The following is a 22,212-nucleotide window of genomic DNA, read 5'->3' as shown; positions in this document are numbered from 1 at the left end:
CCTTCATTTCCCCCGACGATGCAAAAATCTACCCAATCTTGTCTTGAATAGGTTTGCTGAGTTCACTTCAATGGGCAGCAAATTCCCTCCCATAAAAGCAGTTCCTCCTCATCTCCGTCCTCAATCGACTGCCCTGGATCTTGAGGCTGTGTCCCCTCGTGCTGGTCTCCCCCACCCATGGAAGCAGCTTACCCACCTCTACCTTATCGATTTCTCTAAGATTTCTCTCACTCTTCTAAATTCCAGTGAGTACAGCGTTATGAGCCCACAGGACCCCAAAACCCAGCAGCAATAGATATTCACCAAGACAAATGGTTACTTAAAGAAAAGTTGCTTTTAATTATCTTTAAACCCGAAAATAGAATCAAACTTTAACTTACCATTAATATACTTAACCCAAATTAATCCCCTTCTAAGTGCACATGTGTGTAATGCATGTGTAAGTTCAGAAAAGTTATTTGGTTCACTGTCCAATCTCACTTCTCATTCCTCTAAGTCCACTGGTTGCTGGCAATTCTTATACTGTGAACAGAATTTAACATGTATAAAGTTTACCAGGCTTTGTTGCTCGAAAGGTAAATGGTTACCGCTCAGGAAGGTTCTTGTCAGTTTTCAGAGAGAGATTTGTTGTTCCAGGACATCCACAAATGATGTACCTCAGTGTCCTGCTGACGAAATTTGCCCCTTCAGGGTTCTCCAGATAATCACCTCTTTCTTTCGGTCACCACAGAGTTTCTTTCTGTTTCTATTCCAAGTGAAACATTAGACAGCCAGTCCTCTCCTCTTGCATGAACCACAAGGTCTTTCACCAGGCTGTCATCCAAATAGGCTGTGGACAAGCTTGTCAGCTTGTCCTGTTCCAGTCCCAGCTACTTCTGCTGCCTGTAACACTGTCAAGTGATCTCTGCTTCTCTCTCCGCTGTCTCAGAGAGAAAGCCTGTTTGACTCTCTTTGCTTGCAAAGCAACACGACCCTCTTACAACAGCCTGCTCTTTCATCTGTTGCCTTTGGTAAACAACAATCCATTAGTGTAGCCTCTCGAATACTCTAGAAAGCTCTTGCAAAAGTTGTGGAGCCGATATATCTACCAGGGGGCAGAGCTCCAGTATTTCAAACTTTGTATGTGACCTACTCTAACAAACCTTTCACAATTTATCTCCCAAAGACATATCCATATACTCTGTCACAACAGTTCCAGAGGGCTCAATCTTCCCTCATTGGCTAACTCCCTCATCTCTGGATTCAACCTGGTGACCTCTTTTGTGTTTACATTAACATCTCTGGTTCAATCGGCTCCTAGATCCTCTCCGGACCCACTTCAGACATGCTTTCACCACCACCCCACCCCCGATCTGCCAACCCCGACACCCCAGCGCTCTTGGGACAACACCCCATGGCATTCGGGAAGGCCCCGTCAAAAGACGGGGCTGAGGTTGAAGCAATTCTGGTGCCAGGCAGTTGAAGCCGAACCCTGTCGTTACATCTCCTCAGAGGTACGTGAGAGGAATTATCGGCCCTAACTTCTACAACTGTCCAGGCTGGGTGCAGAATCATGCAGTGACAATCGTGGGATACAGAGTCAGTGAGTACCCACCCCGAGCTGAGAAAGAGTCACACAGAGAAGCCGGCCCTTCCACCTTGCCCACGCCAGTCCCAGCGACAAGCACGGTCGGTACCCTTCTGTGCGTTGGTGACTCAAGTGCCCATCCAGGCACTGCACAGACTGACGGGTTGGAAGGGAGGGGGATGGTGTGCTGGGCTTCATAAACCATGGGATCCATGAGGTGACGTTGCAGCTGCACGAGACTTTGGTTAAGCCCCCCCCCCAACTTGGAGTATTGGGTTCAGCCCACTACAGGAAGGATGGGGAGGCTGCAGAGAGGGCACAGAAGAGATTCACAAGAACCGATGCCCGGATTGGCAGGCGCACCTTGTGAGGATGGGTCTTTTCTCCTGAGAGTGACGAAGGGTGAGGGTGGTGTACAAGACAATGAGAGGCTTTGATTGTGTGGACGGACCCCAGGGGCTGAAATGGCGGAGATAGTTTTAAGGTGCTCGGGCGCAAGTACAAGGGGTGTTATATAGTCAGGATAATGTAACTGCATAAGAATATACCCTTCTGACTGTAGTGTCCCACTGTGGGGTGTATGCATATGAGTGGGTGTGAAGTTTCCTGAGATAGTGAAAGGCATCAGTAAGTAAAGCCTCTTCTGTCATTTGAATCTTGCATCTCTAAGTTATTTAAGAAGTCTCCCAAGTCACAGAGAGACATAACGGGGGGAGGGGGGGGGATATGCAAGAGGGGTGGGTGCACGGCATGTGTTGCCGGCAATTGGTGGGGTAGGATGGGGAAATTGGATCTTGGAACTGAGAAAAGTGGAGAGCTGCGCAGTCAGGAAATTCTAGGCCATGGCTCGAGTAGGTATTAGGCTCGTAAAACACTGTGGGCTGAAGGGGCTGGACTGTGCTGTGGATTTTGAGAATCCGCGATGCGCAGACATGGGAACTGTGTTCCGGATCCCAACTGCTTTCTGGGCGGTGACTTGAGAACTCGCACCATAAAGGGACGCCAGGTGAAGGCGCTCGGCGGAGTGCATCATGGTGTGGGGTACGGTCGCTGCAGAGAAATAGAGAAGCTGCTCCGCCCAAGGCTGCGAGAGAGCGGTGAACGGCCCTCTCTCAAGTTCGCCTGCAAATCCTGCTGTCCTGCCAAAGTTGCTGACACGCGAAAGGACCATCGCATGCTCTCTGGGTGGTCACATGCTCTCCATTCCCTCCCATCGGGCAGAAGGTACACGCCCTTGAAAGCCGACAGGTGCAAGGTGGACTTGCTTAGGCAGCGCTCCCAGAACATAGAAATCTACAGCACACGCGCAGGCCCGTCGGCCCTCAGTGTGGTGCTGGCCTGATACCCTTCCCTACCAACCACCACACGGTTGGTGAGGCAGTTAGCGCCACGCTGTTACAGCGCCAGCGACCAGGGTTCGAATCCCGCCCTGACTGCGTTCTTCCCCTGGGGTGGGGTTCCGGTTTCCTCCCAACCTTCAAAATTGTACCGGTGCGGGGGCGGGGGCGGGGGCGTTGTTGCAGGTCATTTGGGTGTAACTGAGCGTTCCAGAAGGGCCTGTCACCCTGACAAATTAACATAAAATCTGAAAAATCTTTTAAAAACCCTCAATTTTACTCAGTTCCACATTGCCCGGGCAATTATTATCATGAACAAGGCATGAAATTCGGTGTTTTGCGGCAAAACGTTCATATTATAACCATCTTGCAACATAACTATAAAAATAATAGTGCACAAAGAGTCAGACAGGCTCTGTGGTTCATTGATCATTCGGGAATCTGATGGCAGTGGCGAAGAAGCTGCCCTTGTGCTCGTCTTCAGGCTCCTGGACCTTTTTTCCCTGATAGGAGCAGAGTGAAGAGGGGAGGGCCTGGCCAGGGTGGGGGGGGAGGAGTCTTTGTGGATAGAGGCTGCTTTTTGAAGACCCCGCCTCATGTCAATGACCTCGATGGAGTGGAGTCTGGTGCCTGTGACGTCTCAGTCCTAGTTAATGACCCTCTGGGTCCTGAGATTTGGCATCTTTATCCCAGGCTGTGATGCAACCGGCCAGAGCATCTTTCTCGTCGACTTTTTCGATCCTGTCGACAACTGTGGTGTCATCAACACTGGAGTTGTTCCTGGCCCCACAGTCGTGGGTGTATTATGTGTAGGGCAGTGGGTTGATGACGAATATCTGTCTGGCAAAATGGAATTTTGTGTAATGTTACATATTATTTGTTTTGAAAACCTTATTTATAATCAATAATAGATAATACATACAAATTGCAATGTAATGCATCTTTTATCCCATAAAAACCCCTCCCCCATCCCTCCCCACCCCCTACTAGTCAACCCACAAAAAAAAAAGATAGATGGAGGAGAATAATTAAAACAATACATTTAAACTTGTCACGGGTTGGGACCACACCACCCATGTATGGGAAAATATTTTAACAGTACGCATGCAATCCACATACGGTCTCTAAACCTTAACCAAAAAAAGGATAATTACCTTGTAAATTATGCATTATCTCTAAAGGAACACATGACCTCATCTCTGCCTGACCATCGTTGAATATTCAACTGAATCTCAATCCTCCATGCAACTGCAAGACTGCTCAGGCCAACCACAAAAAGGCAATTGGAGATTTAGTGAATTTCAGTTCTAAATGCGATGATTTAATATCACCCAATAAAAATATCGTAGGGTCAAATGAAATTTTAAATTTAAACATGACTTCCAAAATCTCTTCAATTTTATTCCAAAAGTGTTTAACCGTCTCACATAAACAAATTGAGTGTAAGAAGGTTCCTACTTCCTTATGACATCTAAAGCTGAAGTGACATATTTAAATTTCTTTAATTTCTCAAGAGTTAAATATAATTGATGAATAAAATTATAGTGAACCAGTCTATACCTCACGTTCACAATCTTAGTCATACTATCTTTACATATCGACGTCCACTCTTCTGGGGGGTGGGTGGGATGGATATCCCCAAGTCTTTCTCCCATTTCACACTAATCTTATCTGCATCTGGCTTGGGGGTTTTACCCTGCAATAAATTATACATATTCGATATGAAACCCTTCCAGTAATTAAACTCTCAAATTTAGATCTTCTCAGAAGACACAAGGTACACCCAAAGTTTTCTATCAATAAAGCTTTTTAACTTGATAATAAGTAAAAACAAAAGAACTCAAAGGTATATCATATATTTCTCTCTCATTCTTAGAAAAGAAATAAAATGTCCTGCCTCATAGAAATCTTCCACCAATTTCACTCCTTTTTGTTCCCATTAACTTCAATAATCGATTATTAACCGTGAAAGGTAAAGGCTTATTTTGAAATAAAGGCGTCTTAGCTAAGATTTTACCTTTTGAACCTGAAAGCTCATTCTTATTTATCCATAACTCAAGCAGATGCTTCAACACCGGGAAGTTATAACTGCATAATAACTGAGAATTCCATCGATAGATAAATTGGTCCATCCTCTTCTCACCAATCTGAGATAATTCAATAGTGGCCTAAACTAAAGGAGTCACCACTTGAAACATTTTATTTATAAATTTTAATTGAGCTGATTCATAGTAGTGCTGAAGGTTCGGTAAACCACCCAATGCATATTTCCATGTTAATTTTTGTAATGAAACTCTCGCCATTTTGTCGTTCCATCAAAACATTCTTATCAATGAATTAATATCCTTTATAAGGTATCTTACATGGAATGGATTGAAACAAATATTGAATTTGAGGAAAAATATTCATCTTAATATAATTCACTCATCCTATTGGTAAGTTCTTCAACCTATTCAAATCATCTTTAATTCTAGTCAATAATGGTAAATAATTCAATGTAAATAAAAGATCATGATTATTATCAATAATAATACCCAAATATTTAATACGATCAGACCATCTAAACTTCACAATCTGTCTACATGATGAATAATCCATCTCTGCCAAAGGCATAATTTCACTCTTCTCCCAATTTGCTTTATAACCAGATAACACTCCATAATGTTGCAAATGCTCATGTTAGGTCGGAGAAATAATGTTTTTTTAAAATTTTTTTATTTTTCACACTATAAACCACATTGATCAAGATACATACATTTTCCTTTTCAAATATATACAGTGTCGTTTTCTCCCCCCCTTCCCATCCCACCCTCCCTACCTCCCCTCCCATTCATTTAAAGTTCAGAATCTAAGATACATTAAACCCGTCAAACAATGTTGTCACTCAATAAAAATAAACAAGAAATTCCACTGAGCCATTCTTTTCAGTTATATTGTATCATACGTAACCTCATATTTATTGTATTTCTCATAGTTCCTGAGCAGAACTTCTCCCATGTTTCATTCTTTATCTTTATGTTTAGATCTTGTTCCCATTTTTGTTTAGTTTTGCCATTTGTTTCCTCATTCTCCTTTTCTTGTAGTTTAATATACATGATTGTTATAAATTTTTTGATTATCATTGTGTCTGTAATCACATATTCAAAATTACTTCCCTTTGGTAACCTCAGACTGCTTCCTAATTTGTCCTTCAAGTAGGATTTCAGTTGGTAGTATGCCAACACTGTATTGTGAGTTATATTATATTTCTTTTCATTTGTTCAAAGGATAATAATTTATTTCCTGAAAAACAATTTTCTATTCTTTTGATCCCTTTTTTCTCCCATTCTCTAAAGGAAAGGTTATTTATTGTCAAAGGGATTAGCTGATTTTGCATCAGTATTAATTTTGGTAGTTGGTAATTTGTTTTATTCCTTTCTACATGAATCTTCTTCCAAATATTGAGCAGATGATGTAATACTGGAGAATTCCTATGTTGTACCAATTTTTCATCCCATTTATATAATATATGTTCAGGTATCTTCTCCCCTATTTTACCTAGTTCTAATCTAGTCCAATCTGGCTTTTCCCTTGTTTGATAAAAATCTGATAGGTATCTTAATTGTGCGGCTCTATAATAATTTTTAAAGTTTGGCAGTTGTAAGCCTCCTTGTTTATACCATTTTGTTAATTTATCTAGTGCTATCCTCGGTTTCCCCCCTTTCCATAAAAATTTCCTTATTATTTTCTTTAACTCCTTGAAGAATTTCTCCGTCAAGTGTATTGGCAATGCCTGAAATAGATATTATATCCTTGGAAAAATGTTCATTTTAATACAGTTTATCCTTCCTATTAGTGTTAGTGGTAAGTCTTTCCAATGCTCTAAGTTGTCCTGTAATTTTTTCATTAGTGGATAATAATTGAGTTTATATAGATGGCCGAGGTTTTTATTTATTTGTATACCTAGGTATCGTATTGCATGCATTTGCCATATGTATGGTGATTCTTTCTTAAATTTTGAGAAATCCGCATTATTCATTGGCATTGCTTCACTTTTATTTGTGTTAATCTTGTATCCCGACACTTCTCCATATTCCTTCAATTTCTTACGTAATTCTTTTATTGATATTTCTGGTTCTGTTAAGTATACTATAACGTCATCTGCAAATAAACTGATTTTATATTCCTTGTCTTTTATTTTTATCCCTTTTATTTTATTTTCTGTTTTTATCAGTTCTGCTAGTGGTTCTATAGCTAACGTGAACAGTGAGGGAGATAGTGGGCATCCCTGCTTTGTTGATCTGCTTAAGTTAAAATGTTTTGATACATATCCATTTACTGTCACTTTCGCCAATGGCCCCTTATATAATGCTTTAATCCAATTAATATATTTCTCTGGTAAACTGAATTTTTGTAGTACCTTGAATAAATAATTCCATTCTACTCTGTCAAAGGCCTTCTCTGCGTCTAAAGCAAACGCTACTGTTGGAGCTTTATTTCCTTCTACTGCATGAATTAAGTTAATAAACTTACAAATATTATCTGTTGTTCGTCTTTTTTTAATAAATCCATTTTGGTCTAGATTTACTATTTTTGGTACATAGTCAGCTAATCTGATTGCTAATAGTTTAGTTATTATCTTATAATCTGTGTTAAGTCAAGATATTGGTCTATATGACGCTGGTGCAAGTGGATCTTTCCCTGTCTTTGGTATTACTGTAATTATTGCAGTTTTGCATGAATCTGGTAAGCTTTGTGTTTTATCTATCTGGTTGATTACTTCCAGGAGGGGAGGAATAAATAAATCTTCAAATGTTTTATAGAATTCTATTGGGAATCCATCCTCTCCTGGTGTTTTATTATTCGGTAGTTTTTTTTAATTATCTCTTGTATTTCTACTATTTGAAATGGTTCTATTAATTTATTTTGTTCATCTATTTGTAATTTTGGTAGTTCAATTTTAGTTAAAAAATCATCTATTTTGGCTTCTTTCCCTTCGTTTTCAGTTTGGTATAATTGTTCGTAGAATTCTCTGAAGTTTTCATTAATCTCCGTTGGATTATATGTGATTTGTTTGTCTTTTTCCTTGATGCCAATACCATTCTCTTAGTTTGTTCTGTCTTAAGCTGCCATGGTAGAATTTTGTGCATTTTTTCTCCTAGTTCATAATATTTCTGTTTTGTCTTCATTGTTCTTCTCCACCTTATATGTTTGTAATGTTTCATATTTTATTTTTTTATCTGCCAATTCTCTTCTTTTAGTTGTGTCTTCCTTCATTGCTAATTCTTTTTCTATATTTACTATTTCCCTTTCCAACTGCTCTGTTTCCTGATTGTAGTCCTTCTTCATCTTGGTTACATAACATTATTTGCCCTCTGATGAACTCTTTCATTGCGTCCCATAGTATAAACTTATCTTTCACTGATACCGTATTTATTTCAAAGTACATTTTAATTTGTCTTTCAATGAATTCTCTAAAATCCTGCCTTTTAAGTTGCATGGAGTTTAATCTCCATCTATACATTCTTGGAGGGATGTCCTCTAACTCTATTGTCAATATCAGGGGTGAGTGGTCCGATAATATTCTAGCTTTATATTCCTTTTTTCTAACTCTGTCTTGCATGTGAGCTGATAACAGGAATAGGTCTATTCTTAAGTATGTTTTATGTCTACCCGAATAATATGAATATTCCTTTTCCTTTGGGTGTTGGTTCCTCCATATATCCAAAAGTTGCATTTCTTGCATCGATTTAATTATATATTTGGTTACTTTGTTCTTTCTGATAATTTTTTTCCCAGTTTTATGCATGTTTGAATCCAAATTAAGGTTGAAATCCCCTCCTTTTAGTATGTTCCCTTGCGTGTCTGCTATCTTCAAAAAAATATCTTGCATAAATTTTTGATCTTCTTCGTTAGGTGAATATACATTGAGTAAATTCCAAAACTCCGAATATATTTGACATTTTATCATTACCTCTTCTATTTTAATTGGTACATTTTTACTGATTAATATAGCTACTCCTCTAGCTTTTGAATTATATGACGCTGCTGTTACATGTCCTATCCAATCTCTCTTTAATTTCTTGTGTTCCATTTCAGTTAAGTGTGTTTCTTGCACAAATGCTATATCAATTTTTTCTTTTTTCAGTAAATTTAGCAGTTTCTTCCTTTTGATTTGGTTATGTACTCCGTTAATATTTAAAGTCATATAGTTCAACATAGCCATTTCATACTTTGTTTATCTTTCCTTTCCGCTTCCTCATCATCACCTTTCCTTCTTATCCATTTCTGCTTTCTTGTTTTGAACACATTATAAGACAACATTTCTAAAACATCAAACTTTTCCCTTATTCTCCTATCTAAAATTTCTTTAACCCCACTTTCCCCTCCCCTTCCTGAGTTGCCCTTTATCCCTTGTCGGGCAACCACATCTCCCCTCTCCATTTGGATTTGCGAATTCACTCGCAAGCGTCAACTGATTTTGCAGTGACCATAACTCCTCCCCACCCAGCCCCCCCAGAAAAGATTTTAATTTTCATATATAACAAAGGTCACTCTCTTAATTCCCTCCTTACTTCCTCACTTCCCTTTCTTTCCCTTATTAATTCTTATCTATACTCTATATATTTTCTTTTAAATACGCAATACTCATGTACACACATATATACATACACACACACACACACACACACACACACACACACATCTATATATATATATATATATATATACCCATATACACACATACATATAGTTCGTGGTCATTTTTGCTCTCGTTACATGTCTTCATCTCTCTGTTTGTTTTGTAGTTGTTCTGCAAATTTTAGTGCTTCCTCCGGATCCGAGAATAATCTGTTTTGCTGCCCTGGAATAACTATTTTAAGTACCGCTGGGTACTTTAGAATAAATTTATATCCTTTTTTCCATAGGATCGCTTTTGCTGTATTAAACTCCTTTCTCTTCTTCAGGAGTTCAAAACTTATGTCTGGATAGAAAAAAAATTTTTGACCTTTGTATTCCAGTGGCTTTTTGTCTTCTCTTATTTTCTTCATTGCTTTCTCCAATATATTTTCTCTTGTTGTATATCTTAGGAATTTTACTAAACTGGATCTTGGTTTTTGTTGTGGCTGTGGTTTCGGGGCTAATGTTCTATGTGCCCTTTCTATTTCCATTTCTTCCTGTAATTCTGGTCTTCCTAGGACCCTGGGGATCCAATCTTTTATAAATTCTCTCATATTCTTGCCTTCTTCATCTTCCTTAAGGCCCACTATCTTTATATTATTTCTTCTATTATAATTTTCCATTCTATCTATCTTCTGAGCTAACAGCTCTTGTGTCTCTAACTTTTTTATTAGATTCTTCTAATTTCTTTTTTTAAGTCCTCTACTTCCATTTCTACGGCTGTTTCTCATTCTTCCACCTTGTCCACTCTTTTTCCTATATCTGACATGACCATCTCTAATCTATTCATTTTTTCTTCTGTACTTTTAATTCTTCTTTTTATTTCACTAAATTCTTGTGATTGCCAATCTTTTACTGATTCCATATATTCTTTAAAAAAAATATATCCATTGTCTTGCCCTTCCCTTCTTCTTCCATTTCTCTATGTTCTTCTTCTTCTTCTGGGTTGGTCATCTGTTGTTTCCTTGATTTCTTTTTACTCTCTTCTTTCTTGTTCTCATTGTTTTCTATGTTCTCTTCTTGTTGTTGTGCTGTAGCTGTCATTCTCAGCTGTGGAGATCGACTCCTCAGCTGGTCCCCCCTCCCGTCAGTGTTCTTTTTGTCATGCGCGGTTGCGCACTTTTACTTGGCTCCGCGAGCCATTTTTGTAGTCCCGAGCTCGGGACTTCCACTGACTTTAGGGAGCGGGCTTCTCTCCCCGCGGCGGGCCTCCTCGGACAGGTAAGGCCTTCACTTTCTTCTTCCGATGTCTTTTCTTCTTCTCTTCTTCCCGTTGCTTTCGACTTTTCTCTCTTCGCTGCCATTTTCTTCCCACCTTTATTTTCACTTTATTTTAGTTTTTGTGTTTGTGGCTTTGTTTTTTCTCTGTTTTTTTAAAACTTTTCCGGAGAGGGCTGGAGTTCCCCGACTGGCCACTACTTCATCACGTGACTCCTCCCCGGAGAAATAATGTTAAGGTACTCGGTCTTCTGGAGGACTTTGAGGGACTGGATCCAGTCTAGTTTTTTCAAAAATGGATTTCGGATGTCTTGGGATCAACGTATTTCCCAGATGGACTGGAACTGGACAGAAGTCACAGAGCGATACGGAGGAAGCTGTTTCCTGGACAACCACCATGGTCTATTTTGATACGTTGTTTGTGTTATGAGGACAGAGAATGGTTTTGAGACTTGCGGTGCAAAGTGCGGAAAATGATCAGGGGCCTTTGCTTGTTAAAAATAACAGGGTCTTTTTTTAACGCAGATTTGAGTCAAACGGTGATTAAACGTCGTAAAGAATTTAATTCGGCTAAAGCTGTTCTTTGGAGGAAAGGGTATATATTTCTTTTCGATATCCTGCAACCTTAAAAAATGTTTATGGGGAGTATCAGTCTCAATTTTTTTCAGATGATGCAGAGGCTTTGGAATTTGCTAATTCTTTTACCTGATAACAAGCAGGGTTAGAATTCGAATAAATATTCCCAGCAGCTTGTGGTTACTCCCAAGAGGAGAAATGGTAAATGAGAGATGGAATCTCGGCAGTTGTTTGATGTTCGCACTGATGATGATGAAGTGAATCCTGATTTGGAAGAAGAGTTTCAGACTTGAGATGAAAATATGTATTTTAAAATTCTGTTTGGGGGGGGGGGGTGTTGTCCAACTGCGGATTCTTTCAAAGTTGTCAGCACTTTGAGGCATCTGTCACTCCCGCATGATTGAGGGAGGTAATACCGTTGGGTATTCTTTTTTTATATATTTTGGTTTTTTTTAAATTATGGGTTTACTCTTTTCTTTCTACCTCTCTTGGAGGAGAAGTTTAATTTTTTGTGTATGGATATTGTGGGGAGGCACTTCTCCATTTGTCGTCGGGGGGGAGGAAATGAAGAATCTTTAAATGGCTAATTTATATTTTGTTACTTTTAATGTAAACTGGATAAATAATCCTATTAAAAGAAAGAGGGTAATGGCATACCTTAGAAAATTGAAGGTAGGGGGGGGAGTCACGTGATGGAGTAATGGCCGGACGGTGAACTCCAGCCCTCTCTTGAAAAGTCAGAAAAAGCAAAGGAAAACACAAAGGCACAGAAATAAAAGTTAAAGAAAAGTGAGTATAAAGGTGGAAAGAAGATGGCGACAAAAAAAGAAAAATCGAAATCAACGGTAAGAAGAGAGGAAGAGAAGACAACGGAGGAAGAAGGAGAAGGCCTTACCTGTTCGAAGAGGCCCGCGGTGGAGAGAGAAACCCGCTCCCGCAGGTCGGTAGAAAGTGGACTACAAAAATGGCTCGTTGAGCCGAGTAAAAGTGCGCAACCGCGCATGAAAAAAAACACAATGACGGGAGGGGTGACCAGCTGGGGAGTCGATCTCCACAGCCGGCAACGACAGCTGCAGAACACCTGCAGCAAGAAGAGAACACAGAAGACAATGAAAACAAGAAAGAAGAGAAGAAAAGGGCAACAAAGAAACAACAGATGGCCAACCCAGAGGAAGAAGAAGAGGAAGAGGAAGAATACAGTGAAATAGAAGAAGAAGGGAAAGGCAAGATAAAGGATATACTTTCTCTTATTAAAGAATATATGGAGTCATTTAAAGAATGGCAAACACAGGAATTTAATGATTTAAGAAGAAGAATAAACAACACAGAAGAGAAAATGAATAAAATAGATAAATGGACAAGATGGAAGAGCGGGAAGCAGCAGTAGAAATGGAGGTAGAGGACTTAAAAAAGAAATTAGAGGAATCTAATAAAAAAGTTATAGAGACACAAGAACTGTTAGCTCAGAAAATAGATATAATGGAAAATTATAACAGAAGAAATAACATAAAGATAGTGGGCCTTAAGGAAGACGAAGAAGGCAAGAATATGAGAGAGTTTATAAAAGATTGGATCCCTAGGATCCTAGGATGTCCAGAACTACAGCAAGAAATGGAAATAGAAAGGGCACATAGAGCATTGGCCTTTAAACCACAACCACAACAAAAGCCAAGATCTATTTTAGTAAAATTCCCAAGATATACTACAAGAGAAAAGGTACTGGAGAAGACAATGGAAAAAGTAAGAGATGGCAACAAGCCACTGGAGTAAAAAGGGCAAAAAATCTTCATTTATCCAGATATAAGTTTTGAACTCCTAAAGAAGAGAAAGGAGTTTAATACAGCAAAGGCGATTTTATGGAAGAAAGGGTATAAATTTATACTAAAGCATCCAGCGGTATTGAAAATATTTATTCCAGGACAACAAAACAGACTATTCTCGGACCCAGAAGGAGCACGAAAATTTGCAGAACAATTACAAAATAGACTGAGGGATGAAGACGTGTAAAGAGAAAAAAATGACCACGATTTATATGCATGTGGGTAAAGAGGTATAAGTGTGTATATGTATAATGTGCATACGTGAATGTATCCGTATTTAGAGGAAAATATAGATAGTATAGACAAGAATTAATAAGGGAAGAAAATGGAATAGAGGGAATAAGGAGGGAACTAAAAGAGTGACCATTGTTACACATGAAAAGTGAAATCTTGTCTGGGGGGGGCTGGGTGGAGAGGAGTTGTGGTCACTGCAAAATCAGCTGACGCTTGTGAGTGAATTCGCAAACCCAAATGGAGAGGGGAGATGTGGTTGTCCGACAAGGGATAAAGGACAACTCAGGAGGGGAAGGGGAGATTGGGGCTAAAGAAGTTTTAAATAGGAGAATAAGGAAAATGTTTGATGTTTTAGGAATGTTGTCTTATAAAGGGTTTAAAATAAGAAAACAGAAATAGAAAAGGAGGAAAGGTAATGATGGAAAAACGGAAAGGGAAGATAAACAAAGTATAAAATGGCTACGTTGAACTATATGACTTTAAATATTAATGGAATACATAACCAAATTAAAAGGAAGAAACTGCTAAATTTACTGAAAAAAGAAAAAATTGATATAGCATTTGTGCAAGAAACACACTTAACTGAATTGGAGCACAAGAAATTAAAGAGAGATTGGGTAGGACATGTAACAGCAGCATCGTATAATTCAAAAGCAAGAGGAGTGGCTATATTAATTAGTAAAAATGTGCCATTTAAAATAGAAGAGGAAATAGTAGATCCAGCAGGGAGATATGTAATGATAAAATGTCAGATATATTTGGAGTTTTGGAATCTACTCAATGTATACTCACCTAACGAAGAAGATCAAAAGTTTATGCAAGATATCTTTTTGAAGGTAGCAAATACGCAAGGGAACATATTAATAGGAGGGGATTTCAACCTGAATTTGGATTCAAATATGGATAAAACTGGGGAAAAAATTAACAGAAAGAACAAAGTAACCAAATTTATAATTAAATCAATGGAAGAAATGTAACTTTTGGATATATGGAGGAAACAACACTCAAAAGAAAAGGAATATTCATATTACTCGGCTAGACATAAAACATACTCAAGAATAGACCTATTTTTGTTATCAGCTAGTATGCAATATAGAGTTAGGAAAACAGAATATAAAGCTAGAATACTATCGGACCATTCACCCTTAATATTGACAGTAAAGCTAGAGGACATCCCTCCAAGAATGTATAGATGGAGATTAAACCCCATGTTACTTAAAAGGCAGGATTTTAGAGAATTTATTGAAAAACAAATAAAAATGTATTTTGAAATAAATACGGAATCAGTGGAAGATAAGTTTATACTATGGGATGCAATGAAAGCATTCATTAGAGGGCAAATAATAACTTATGTAACCAAGATGAAGAAGGACTATAATCAGGAAACAGAGCAGTTGGAAAGGGAAATAGTAAATATAGAAAAAAAATTAGCAATGAAGGAAGATACAACTAAAAGAAGAGAATTGGCGGATAAAAAAATAAAATATGAAATACTACAAACATATAAGGTGGAGAAGAATATAATGAAGACAAAACAGAAATATTATGAACTGGGTGAAAAAACGCACAAAATCCTAGCATGGCAGCTTAAGACAGAACAAGCTAAGAAAATGGTATTGGCATCAAGGAAAAAAGACAAACAAATTACATATAATCCAAAAGAAATTAAGGAAAACTTTAGAGAATTCTATGAACAATTATACCGAACTGAAAACGAAGGGAAAGAAGGGAAAATAGATGAATTTCTGACTAAAATTGAGCTACCAAAACTACAAATAGAGGAACAAAATAAATTAACAGAACCGAACCATTTGGAATAGTAGAAATACAAGAGATAATAAAAAAATTACCAAATAATAAGACACGAGGAGAGGATGGATTCCCAATAGAATTCGACAAAACATTTAAAGACTTATTAATTCCGCCCCTCCTGGATGTAATCAACCAGATTGATGAAACACAAAGCTTACCAGATTCATGTAAAACAGCAATAATTACAGTAATACTAAAGCAAGGGAAAGATCCACTCTCACCAGCGTCATATAGACCAATATCTTTACTAAACACAGATTATAAGATAATAGCTAAACTATTAGCAAACAGATTAGCAGAGCATGTACCGAAAATGGTAAATTTAGACCAAACTGGATTTATCAAAAAAAGACGCACAACAGACAATATTTGTAAATTTATTAACTTAATTCATGCAGTAGAAGGAAATAAAGGACCTACAGTAGCAGTTGCTTTAGACGCAGAGAAGACCTTTGACAGAGTAGAATGGAATTATTTGTTCAAAGTATTGCAAAAATTCAGTTTACCGGAGAAGTATATTAATTGGATTAAAGCATTATATAAGGGACCATTAGCGAAAGTGACAGTAAATGGACATGTATCAAAGCAATTTATCTTAAGCAGGTCAACGCGGTAGGGATGCCCACTATCACCTTTATTGTTTGCGTTAGCTATAGAACCATTAGCAGAATTGATAAGAATAGATAATAATATAAAAGGAATAAAAATAAAAGACAAGGAATATAAAATCAGTCTATTTGTGGATGATGTTATAGTGTACTTAACAGAACCAGAACTATCAATAAAAGAATTATATAAGAAATTGAAGAAATATGGAGAAGTGTCGGGTTACAAGATAAACGTAAATAAAAGTGAAGCAATGCCTATGAATAATGCGGATTTCTCAAAATTTAAGAAGGAATCTCCATTTAGATGGCAAATGCAGGCAATAAGATACCTAGGTGTACAAATAAATAAAAATCTCGGCCAACTATATAAACTCAATTATTATCCACTAATGAAAAAAATTACAGGACGATTTAGAGCATTGGAAAGATTTACCACTAACACTAATAGGAAGGATAAACTGTATTAAAATGAACATTTTTCCAAGGATATTATACTTATTTCAGGCATTGCCAATACAACTGACAGAAAAATTCTTCAAGGAGTTAAAGAAAATAATAAGGAAATTTTTATGGAGAGGGGGGAAACCGAGGATAGCACTAGATAAATTAACAGAATGGTATAAACAAGGAGGCTTACAACTGCCAAACTTTAAAAATTATTATAGAGCCACACAATTAAGATACCTATCAGATTTTTATCAAACAAGGGAAAAATCAGACTGGACTAGATTAGAATTAGATAAAATAGGGGAAAAGATACCTGAACACATATTATATAAATGGGATGAAAAATTGGTACAACATAGAAGTTCTCCAGTATTACATCATCTCCTCAATATTTGGAAGAAGATTCATGTAGAAAGAAATAAAACAAATTATCAATTACCAAAACTAATATTGACGCAAAACAAGTTACTCCCTTTTACAATAGATAACCTTTCCTTTAGAGAATGGGAAAAAAAAGGGATTAAAAGAATAGAAAATTGTTTTTCAGGAAATAGATTCTTATCCTTTGAACAAATGAAAGATAAGTACAATATAACTCAAGATATAGCGCTGGCATATTACCAATTGAGATCCTACTTGAAGGACAAATTAGGAAGCAGTTTGAGTTTGCCAGAGGCAAGTAACCTTGAATATGTGATTACAGATACAATGATAATCAAAAGATTTATAACAAATATGTATATTAAACTGTAAGAAAAGGAGAATGAGGAAACAAATGGTAAAACTAAACAAAAATGGGAACAAGATTTAAATATAAAATAAAAAAGGAAACATGGGAGAAATTATGTTCCGGAACGATGAGAAATACAATAAATACGAGGCTACGTATCATACAATATAACTGGATACACAGACTATACATTACACCTCAAAAGTTAAATAAATGGGACCCAACAGTATCTGATAGATGTTTTCGATGTAAAAAAGAAATGGGAACAACAATTCATGCAATCTGGACATGTGAGAAAGTAGAAAAATTTTGGGAAGATCTCAATCAGATATTAAATAAAATAACAGAAAACAATATACCAAAGAATCCAGAGATCTTCCTCCTAAGTAACATAAAAAACAAAGAATTTGGAATTGATTTGGAGGATGCACAAAAAAGATTTGTTAAGATAGCTCTAGCCGTAGCAAAAAAATGTATTATGTCAACCTGGAAATTGGAAGATAATTTGAAAATACAGCAATGGTATATAGAAATGAATAAATGTATTCCATTAGAAAAAATAACATTTAGTTTAAGAAATAATATTGAAATATTTGAACAAATATGGGAGCCTTACATTAAATACAATAGCGAAAACCTACTGGGGACAATCATTACCTAAGTTGATGGAAGGAGAAGGAAAGAAAAGAATGGACTCAGTAGAATTTCTGGTGTATTTTTGTTGAGTGACAACATTGTCTGACTGGTTTAATGTATCCTAGATTGTATACCTTAAATGGATGGGAGGGGGGTGGGGGGGGGGGGTGTGGGTTGGGAGGAGGGAGGGGTGGGGGAGAAAATGTCACTGTATATGTGTGGAAAGGAAAAATTGTGTATCATGGCTAATGTGATTTATGGTGTGAAAAATAAATAAATTAATTAAAAGAAAATTGAAGGTAAACGTGGCTTTTTTGCAGGAATCTTATTTGACTGAGAAAGAGCATCATAACTTGAAAAGAGATTTGGTCGGGCAGGTAGTATCATCTCTTCATTCTAAAGCAAGAGGGGTCGCTACTTTGGTTAATAAGAAATTATCTTTTAAATTGGAATCAGTTTTTGAAGCGGCTGGTAGACCTTTGATTGTTAATTGTACAAGTTTTTCAGAATCTTAGACTTTAATGAATGATTATGCTCCAAATGTTGATGACAAACAATTTATGGTGGATTCCTTTCTTAATTTGAATTAGGCTTATGATAGAATTATGATAGGAGGTGACTTTAATTGTTGTTACGATCCATTATTGGATAAATCTCCTAAAATGATAATTAGATCTAAGATGGCTAAACAGTCGATGGTCTTAATGAAGGAGTTGAATTTAGTAGATATATGGAGGAAATTAAATCCTAAAGGAAAAGAATTTTCATTTTACTCATTTCGGCTTGATTCTTTTTCAAGAATAGATTTGATTTTAGTGTTAGTGCAATTGCAAGGTTAAATTATGGAAGCTGTGAACAAATGGAGGATATTCTCTGATCACTCCTTGTTATTAATTACTTGTAGTGTTTCAGAGAGGATGGAAAATGTGCACAGGTCACGTTTTAATTAATTCTTACTTAAAGATCTGAAATTTTGTAAGTTTACATGGGATCACATCTAAAGTTTTTTGAAGATAAATGTGGGCTCAGTTGATTCTAAATTTGTCTTATGGGACTGTTTGAAAGCTTATTTACGGGGACAAATTATTAGTTACACAGTTAAAGTTGAGAACCAGTGAATGGCTGAAGCTGACAAGTTGCAGAAGGAGACCGAAGTTCTGGAGAAAGATTTACAATTAGTAAATTAAAAACTGCAGTATAATTCGTTGCAAACATAAATTTGAAAGGCTTTTACAGAGGACTAATCAATGTTATTATGAGTTAGGGGAGAGAGTGCATAAAGTGTGAGCATGGCAGTTAAAGGCCTTAATTTCCTGCATCTCAGTATATCACATCTACTTGTTCACCCTTTAAAAAATATATAAAACCAATATTTCAAACATAATCCAAAGAGATGTGGTATTTTACGTATAACCATTTACAACATAGAAACAGGCCAGTTTGGCGATTCTAGTCCGTCCTGAACAACCTCTCCCACCTGGTCCCACTGGCCATTCATTCGGCCCATAACCTCTCCTGTCCATATACCTATCCAACCGTTCCGTGAATATTAGCATCCATCTCACTTCTACCGTCACTGCTGGAAGTTCATTCCACACCTCACCACCCTTTGCATGAAGAAATTCTCCCTCACGTTTCCCCTTTTACTCTCAATCCGTGCCTCCTTGTTTGAATCTTCCCCACTCTCAGTGGAAAGAGCCCGTCCATGTTGACTCCATCCGTCCCCCTTATCATTTTGAATACCTCAACCTTCTACACTCCAGGGAATAAAGTCCCAGCCTCCTCAACCCCCCCCTGTAACTCGAACCCTGAAATCCCAGCAATATTCTCGTAAACCTCTCTCTCTACTGTTAATGTCCTCCCTTTAACTTGGTAACCAAAACTGCACACAATATTCCAAATTTGGTCTCACCAATGCCTTATACAAATTCAACATAACATCCCAACTCCTGTGTTCAATACTCTGATTTATGAAAGCCAACATACTAAATTGCCTTCTTGACTCCTAAATCCCTTAGTTTTACTGCATTCTTCATTTCTCTACCATTTAACGTGTATTTTGATTAGTCCAACCAAAATGTAGCACCTCACATTTATCAGTATTAAATTCCATCTGCCATCTTCCAGCCCACGCTTCTAACTGTCCGATATCACCCTGTAAGCTTTGATAATCTTCCTCGATGTCCACAATACTACCAACCTTTGGATCATCTGCAAATTTACTAATCCAAATTGCCACCCTCTCATCTCGATCGTTAATATATATGACAAATAGCAGTGGATCTAGCACCGATCCCCGAGGTACTCCGCTCGTCACCGACCTCCAGTCTGAGAAGCAATCATCCACTACTCGCTGGCTTCCCCATCCAGCCATTGTTTAATCTGGTTCGCTACGTCACCACAGATAGCCAGCGCCTGAACCTTCCTGGCTGACCTCCCACGTGGGACCTTGTCAGCGGCCTCACTCAAGATATTGTGAGGTGAACTGAACGCAGAAGGCGGGATGTTATTCCTCAATACGTCAGTTGTACATGGTATGGGTCAGACCACATCGGTGTGACAATATTCTTGAACGATACTTGAAATAAGGGAAGGTCGACCAGGCTGAGCTTGTATCCTGTGGAATTTAGATGATGGGGGTGGGGGTGGAGGGGAGGCTGTCCTGGTTGAGAGCTTGCCGGCATGGGGAGCAGTGCTGATGGCGTAAGCCAGCGTGTCCCCAAAATGTGTACTAAAAAATAAAAATTTAAAAACTTGTTTTTATTTAATTTGAATTACTTTTTACCTGTGTTTCTAAACAGTGGCCTTGACGCGAACAAAACAAAATGGCGTCCGGCCGCGATGGGACTTGGATTTCTTTAAGCATGAGGCTGGCCACATTTATAAAATTTAAAATGACTCCCTCCCTCGCCTACTTGATCACTCCCTCCCTCTCTCACTTCCACCCTCCCTCCCCCTCGCTTGCTCCCTCCTCCCTCTCACCCACCCACCTCCCTCTTGCACTCTCACTTCCTCCCACCCCCCTCCATCACCCCCTTTCTTGCTCCCTCCCTCTGACCCTCCCGCTCGCTCGCTCACTCTCCCACTCCCTACCTCCCACCTCTCCCCATTAACTTTTGTCTGGTGTCAGGCTGCCCCTTTGTCCAGCCTCTCACAGACACCCACCGCCCCTGGTGTTCCTGGGTGGTCTCCCCTCCAATTACTGACCACGCCTTAGCCCGCTTAGCTTCCGACGTCTGACAATCTCGGGTGTATTGATTTATTGGCTGGTGTTTCTCCCAGGCCTTTTAAACTGGAAATGACGATTGGGGTTCTGCAATTTCCAAGTGCTCCCCAAAGGGTTCCGTGAGTTAAGAGGTTTGAGAAGCCCAGACGTCAACGATTCGGGTGGAAGAGCGCGCGTGCCAAGGGTGTGTTAAGCCTCAGTCTGCGGGTGATGGATTTCGGAAGCGGGGGGAGGAGGAGAGTGAGAGCATCAGGGTCCCCCATCTGGCGGTGAGCCGATGAGATGGGAGGTGTGTGGGGGGTTGAAGAATGCAATGCTAGGTCCAGTGAATAGTAAAGGGAATTAACCACAACAGGGACCAGTGGAAAAGGAACGCGGTCTGAACGCTGGTGTCAGGGACGTCATTTCACGCTGAGGATTTACTGCCTCTACCTCCCCCACCCCCATCCCGCCGGGGTGCTGGTAAAACCAGTGGGAAAGCGACAGCAGAAAGTCGCCCGCTTCCCGTTGGAAGGTCGAACACTCCGATCCCCGGGGCTGAACTGTGTTGCGGAAAAGCAATTAGGTTGGGCCCAGTGAAAATGGCGCAAGGTGTCTCAGGACCCCACACGGCCAATTAACTGGGGCGCCAGAGGTAAGGGGGCCAGAAAGTGGGCTGCTGGAATAAATGAGTGAGGGGGTTCTTGACTTGTTTGTAAGCCGTTCCAGAGCGAAGGAAGGGATTCATCGGAACGATACTTGAAATAAGAGACTTCGTACAGGACGAGCTTGTACCCCCTGGATTTTAGATGAGGGGGAGAGGAGGTGATTCTTACGTGCAAGGTCCTGAGGGGGCCTGCATATGGAGAGGACATTTCCTCCTGCTGGAGAATTTAGAGCCAGGTTTAACACGAGGACACCATCCGTTTAAGGCAGAGATGAGGTGAAATGTGGTTCCATCAGAGGTTTGATGGTTTATGGGACAAGGCGGAGATGAGGTGAAATGTGTTTCCATCAGAGGTTTGATGGTTTATGGAACAAGGCGGAGATGAGGTGAAATGTGTTTCCATCAGAGGTTTGATGGTTTATGGAACAAGGCAGAGATGAGATGAAATGTGTTTCCACCAGAGGCTTGATGGTTTATGGAACAATGCAGAGATGAGGTGAAATGTGTTTCCATCAGAGGTTTGACGGTTTATGCAACAAGGTGCTGACTGTGGACCCATGCTGATGCAGGCAGCAGCAGGTTCTCCAGGACTGATGGGAGTGCGGAGCTGAGGTTGCGAAAGTCCCTGGCCAGTCTTGAATGGCCCGTTCCTGCGCCCGTATCTACCAGGGTGAAGGTGGAAGGATGAGAGTATG

The sequence above is a fragment of the Narcine bancroftii genome, chromosome 8, assembly GCF_036971445.1.
Source record: "Narcine bancroftii isolate sNarBan1 chromosome 8, sNarBan1.hap1, whole genome shotgun sequence".
NCBI lineage: Eukaryota > Metazoa > Chordata > Chondrichthyes > Torpediniformes > Narcinidae > Narcine > Narcine bancroftii.
The sequence above is the reverse complement of the archived record's forward strand: the minus strand, read 5'-3'. Positions refer to the sequence as shown.